The following is a 6,101-nucleotide window of genomic DNA, read 5'->3' as shown; positions in this document are numbered from 1 at the left end:
TAAATATGCGAAATGCCTGTTATTATTCGGTGAGAAACTTTTATCACCCAGTCTGCTGTCGAAAAATCTGAAAGTTAGAATTTATAAAACAGTTATATTAGCGGTTGTTCTGTATGGTTGTGAAACTTGGACTCTCACTTTGAGAGAGGAACATAGGTTAAGGGTGTTTGAGAATAAGGTTCTTAGGAAAATATTTGGGGCTAAGAGGGATGAAGTTACAGGAGAATGGAGAAAGTTACACAACACAGAACTGCAAGCATTGTATTCTTCACCTGACATAATTAGGAACATTAAATCCAGACGTTTGAGATGGGCAGGACATGTAGCACGTATGGGCGAATCCAGAAATGCATATAGAGTGTTAGTTGGGAGGCCGGAGGGAAAAAGACCTTTAGGGAGGCCGAGACGTAGATGGGAAGATAATATTAAAATGGATTTGAGAGAGGTGGGATATGATGGTAGAGAATGGATTAATCTTGCTCAGGATAGGGACCAATGGCGGGCTTATGTGAGGGCGGCAATGAACCTCCGGGTTCCTTAAAAGCCAGTAAGTAAGTAAGTAATACAAGACTAACTTTGGCCAAAGAATTTATAGTACACATATTTGGTATTTCACGTATAAAAAATTATACTTAAGGTACGGCCACACATCGCTACTTTTGCTGCGCAACTTTTGTACTGCAGCTGCGCGCTGCACGCTACTTTTCGTGCTGCGCAACCCGAGTGCTGCAAAAGTTGCAACTGGAGGTTGCGAGTCTGTTCACACACAAGGCGCTACTTTTGCAGCCGCAATCATGCTGCAGGTTTCCATCTGCGTGTTGACTTCTCAATATACATTTTGTGGTTATGTTCGCATTATTAAGAAACTCATGCGAAAGCTTACTTATCTATTATTTGCTTTTCTACCCTAACTAGTATTCAGAAATTGGCATTATTTTTACTATGAAGCTTTTAAAAACCCCTATATACTTAAATGATAACCAGGGAACGGATTTATATGGACTAAAAATATATGAAATATGTAAATATATATGTAGTTATTTTTACCAAAATATGGAATTAAATATGGATTTTTACCAAAATATGGAATTAAATATGGACTTAAAATTATAAAAAAATGACTATGTACGTTAAATATTGGTACATTTTAATCAAACTAAACAAAAAATATAATGGACGTACCTTATCTTCCAATGTAGTTTCAACAAAACACAATTTTTATTGTCTGTTACCATAACAATAGGTTACAATCATTTCTTTCAAGTGCTGAAAAGTGAATCTTCTTCTATTGTCTCTGAGGATAGATTTATACTGACTAAAAGAGCGTTCGACGTCACAAGAAGTAACTGGTACATAATTCAATTTCACAATGTCTGCTGGGGATAAGTCCAAGTTAATCTTCACTGTTGATTCACCACTCATCACAGCAACAACCTTTTGTAGTTCTTCATATCCAGGGTTTTTTGAAAGTACAGTGTCCACCTTAGCTCTTACTGCATCTGCAACTTTACCTCTACCACGATTCAGTTGTTCCACAGTACTATTTATAATTTCAAAACTTTCAGATAGTGAAAGGTGCCTATTTTGGAGACTTTTGAGCGTTTTTATGATGCATGAAAATGTATGCTGAATGTGAGCTAAGTCATTCTTCACACTTATGTCACAGGTAACTGTTTTCGCAGTATCAATTGAGACTGCATCTTCAGAGTCCAATGCAAGGAGAACATTGTTAATAGAGTCTATATGTTCGGCATAATATTCAACTGCTTCTAGCCATGTACCCCATCTAGTTAAAATTGGCTTTGGTGGCAATGGAATTTCAGGGTACATTTCTTTCAACACGTTAACTCTACTGGGAGCTTTGAGAAATACTTTTTTCACTGATGAAATCAACAAATCTACTTTAGGGAAATTGTCTCTGACCACTTCTGCCACACGATGAAATGCATGCGCCACACAAGTAAAATGAGTCAATTTAGGATATACAACAGATAATGCTTGTCCAGCTTTGACCATATAAGGGGCAGCATCGCTAATAAAGAATAACACATTATCGTACATAATACCCTTTGGCCACAGGATACCCATAGCTTCGTTGAACAGTTTAACTATAGTTTTGTTATTGCACTTTTCTAGAACATCACAATGTAAAAGAATTCGTTCAGAATATTGTTCACTTAACAAACCGATAACTACATTACCAACAAGTCTACCTTCTTTGTCGGGAGTCTCATCAATGGAAACCCAAATTGAACTATCTTTAATTTCATCTCTTATCTTCTGTATTGTCTCATCGTAGATGGATGGAGCATACGTCTTCCTAAGTGTTGACTCATCCGGGATTGTATGTTGAGTATATTTTTCAAGGAATTCCCTGAAGACCTTATTCTTTAGTTTGTAGAGAGGAATATCAGCAGAGATGAGAGAACGGCACAGGTCGATGTTAAACTCAGATCTTACATTCGATGTTGTTGGTTGTGTTAAAAACAATTGTCTCTGCTTGGAATTTAGTTGTTTGTTGGCCTGATGTTTACTAGTTGTAATGTGTTGTTGCACCAGGAACTTTTGTGTAGATGATACTGCACACTGACACAAATTACAAAATAATATTTTATTGTCAGTTGATAAACCATCTTCTTTAAATTCTGAAATGTAACTTGTTAGTTTTGATTTTAAATTGACTGAATGACGTACTTTTGGCATATTTACCGTCTTTATAGTATGATTTACAAAACTGAACCTATGTGTACTCTGACTGGCATTTAACTGTTGAGCTGCACAACTGAAGTCTGTTAAAAATTTTAAATTAAATTAATACAGTTTTGTAACTTACTTTCCCATTGTTGATAGGACTGCTAATTTTCAAATAACTCTGATGTTAAAGGGATTACTGAACATGTGTTTAAATCTCTATTGTTGAAATGTATTTTTAAAAGTTAATGGAATTTTGTTTTGTTTTATTGTTAAACCTAATATAATATGGACTGTTTTATATGAAATATGGAAAATATATGGAAATTAACGAAAATATGTACTAAACTCTAAAATATGGAAAAATATGGAAAATAAAAGTAGGATTTTTCAACCCTACACATTGTGAAACATAAAGATAATGCAAAATATAAATTATATTAGCTTTATAAGTAAATATGTATTTACATATAAATCCTTTCCCTGATGATAACTAACAGCATATTCATGTAATCAATATTGGCAACTCTCATTTTGAAACTACGCTACGAGGAAAAAAAAAAAAGAATTATATCTTCAGCAAATATGCTCAGACTGTGTTGTGCATTTAATAACTGTTACAAATAATTTATTTTCATCACATCTAACATTAAAATATATCCAAACAATAAAAGTATCATTGACACATTTGGGTGGCAACACTGGTCGCAACTGCAGCAAAAGTTTCAACAAAACCGATATCAAAAATGCTGCGGCTGCAACCCTGAGAACCCTGTTCACACGTCGCTACTTTTAAGCTGCGCGCAGCATGGAAAAGTAGCGAGCAGCAGGTTCGGCAGCCGCTACTTTTCGGGTTGCACCGTTGTTCACACGTCGCAGTAAAAGAGTTGCGCAGTTTTTTGTACTGCAGCGCTGCAAAAGTAGCGACGTGTGACCGTACCTTTACTTATGGATTTTAAGGAACCCGGAGGTTCATTGCCGCCCTCACATAAGCCCGCTATCGGTCCCTATCTGTGCAAGATTAATCTAGTCTCTATCATCATATCCCACCTCCCTCAAATCCATTTTAATATTATCCTCCCATCTACGTCTCGGCCTCCCCACAGGTCTTTTTCCCTCCGGCCTCTCAATTAATACTGTATATGCATTTCTGAATTCGCCCATAAGTTCTACATGCCCTACCCATCTCAAACGTCTGGATTTAATGTTCCTAATTATGTCAGGTGAAGAATACAATGCGTGCAGTTCTGCGTTGTGTAACTTTCTCCATTCTCCTGTAACTTCATCCTTCTTACATGCACTTGGGAATCCATAGAAAATGCGCACGGAGACAGCAATATAACTAGAATAGCAAAATTATCAGGAGTAAGTAAGTGTTCTTAAGCATACATTGTAAAGTTTATTCGGTGTTCATAATTTGTATTAATCATTTCACGCGATCAAAAAAAAAACTTTTTAGGTTAGGTTTCTGAATCGTAAACTGTTTAGTGAAAGCAATGAATTTCATGTTGTCAGACAAAATATATTTCAATATTAGATCATATTAATCATCTACTAATTTCCAGCATAATGTGCGAAAAGTTCAGAGGGAAAATATGGACCTACTCTTCCACAAATTATTTAACCATTTAGAAAACACTTCTCAACTTAAAGATGAGATGGGGCAAATAAGTACATAAGCAGAACGTTGTTATTGTTTATGCTATATTATTATTATTATTATTATTATTATTATTATTATTATTATTATTATTATTATTGCTATAATCATCGCTTTTGACATCCCAAATAGCAAGTCGACTTTCTACTTCACTTATAAAATCTTCTGTGTTAATCAAATCTAAGCTCATGGCTGGATTATGACTAGTTCCATTGTGCTCGAGTACTGAGTGAGTGTTTTGTTGGCAGTCTGCAAGCTGTGTCTTGTGAGCGGTGTCCCAGTGCGAAAACTCCAATTCAAAGAAATGTATGTCGGGTAGTGACTGGCCTGGACACAGTGACCCTGTCCGTCACATGTGAAAAGGGCGAGTCACTGTTGCGTCACTGTGACTGGTCATACACTGCAGTGTTCCGATACGAGCGCTCCAATTCAAAGGAATATATCTATATCAGTGACCGTCACTGGTGACCGTCAGCAGTGTCCTAGTGTGAAAAGGCTTAAGTCACGGCCTCCTTTCTACAAAATATATGACGACCAAATAGCTTTATGATGACAGCAGAGTGAATCTAGTAGGTTGTGATCGGAAACGAGAACGGTAAAGTTAAAACTTCGCCAACTTTCAAGTTCTCGTTCCCGGACTCCGGCAAGCTTCTCGTTAATTGTGAATGCTCACATTTAAATGTAATATGTATTTTAACAATTTTTCCGTTATCTAAGAAAGCGTTACCACTACGCTACAACAGTAACACGCAGAACACTTTAATTATAAGTGTTGGTATCATGCAACGTGGTCCAACAATATGTAACATCGCGTGTCTCCGAATTGTAGCAGAGTTACCCAAATGGAACTTAGTTTCTAGAGAGCGGCCACTTCTTTTGTTAGCTGTACATCTTTCATACATAAAGAAAATGAGTCGATGGAGGAATCATTCATAATCATTTATTAGCTTAAAACAACAAAATTGTTGATAGTGCCTTTTTTAAAAAAAATATCATTGACATATTATACATTTCCAACACTTTTATCATTAACAATTTGGTAAATTTGTTATGCAAACAACTTTCTGTGTTTATTGAAACTGTGTTGGTAATTTGCCTAAGTTAATGATTAGTTTCGACTTGATTTTGTCCATTTTCAGATTTCTAGAGTCGACGGCAATTCGGAAGGCGGTTGTCTGCTAGCGTTTGCGTCGAGAGAGACAGATAGAGAGAGCAAGGCAGCGTACAACATTGCCACATCGTACTTCACGCGCACGTGCAATATAAATAGCGCAGGAGAGAATTTAAATTATCAAAAGACAATAATGACCTTAGCCGTTGATTACTATAAGCATGACACCAAACAAACCCTCTTTCCTCCACTAACAATATTCTTTGCACGGTTCTCAATCCCACACCACATGCTTCTGCAGTCATTTCTTGCATGTTGGCAACGTTGCTGCCAGCATCGTGATGATCGGCAGCGTTCTGCTTGTTAGCGTTTTTAAAATAATTATACACCTTAAACACTATTTTCAGCGCCTGCTTGTGTAATACTTGTCTTTTTACAGTCTCTTCTTTCATTTATTTACCTTACACACACACACACACACACACAGACACAGACACAGACACAGACACAGACACAGACACACAGTAAATGTTAGTTTTACTTATTCAATGTATTGAAACACCCACACGTGAACAAACGAACTCGGGAAGTGCTTGTTATAGACTGATTCCGATTGGTTCTACTGTACAAGCTTGTGAC

The sequence above is a fragment of the Periplaneta americana genome, chromosome 7 (assembly GCF_040183065.1).
Source record: "Periplaneta americana isolate PAMFEO1 chromosome 7, P.americana_PAMFEO1_priV1, whole genome shotgun sequence".
NCBI classification, from domain to species: domain Eukaryota; kingdom Metazoa; phylum Arthropoda; class Insecta; order Blattodea; family Blattidae; genus Periplaneta; species Periplaneta americana.
This window is presented reverse-complemented; position numbering follows the sequence as displayed.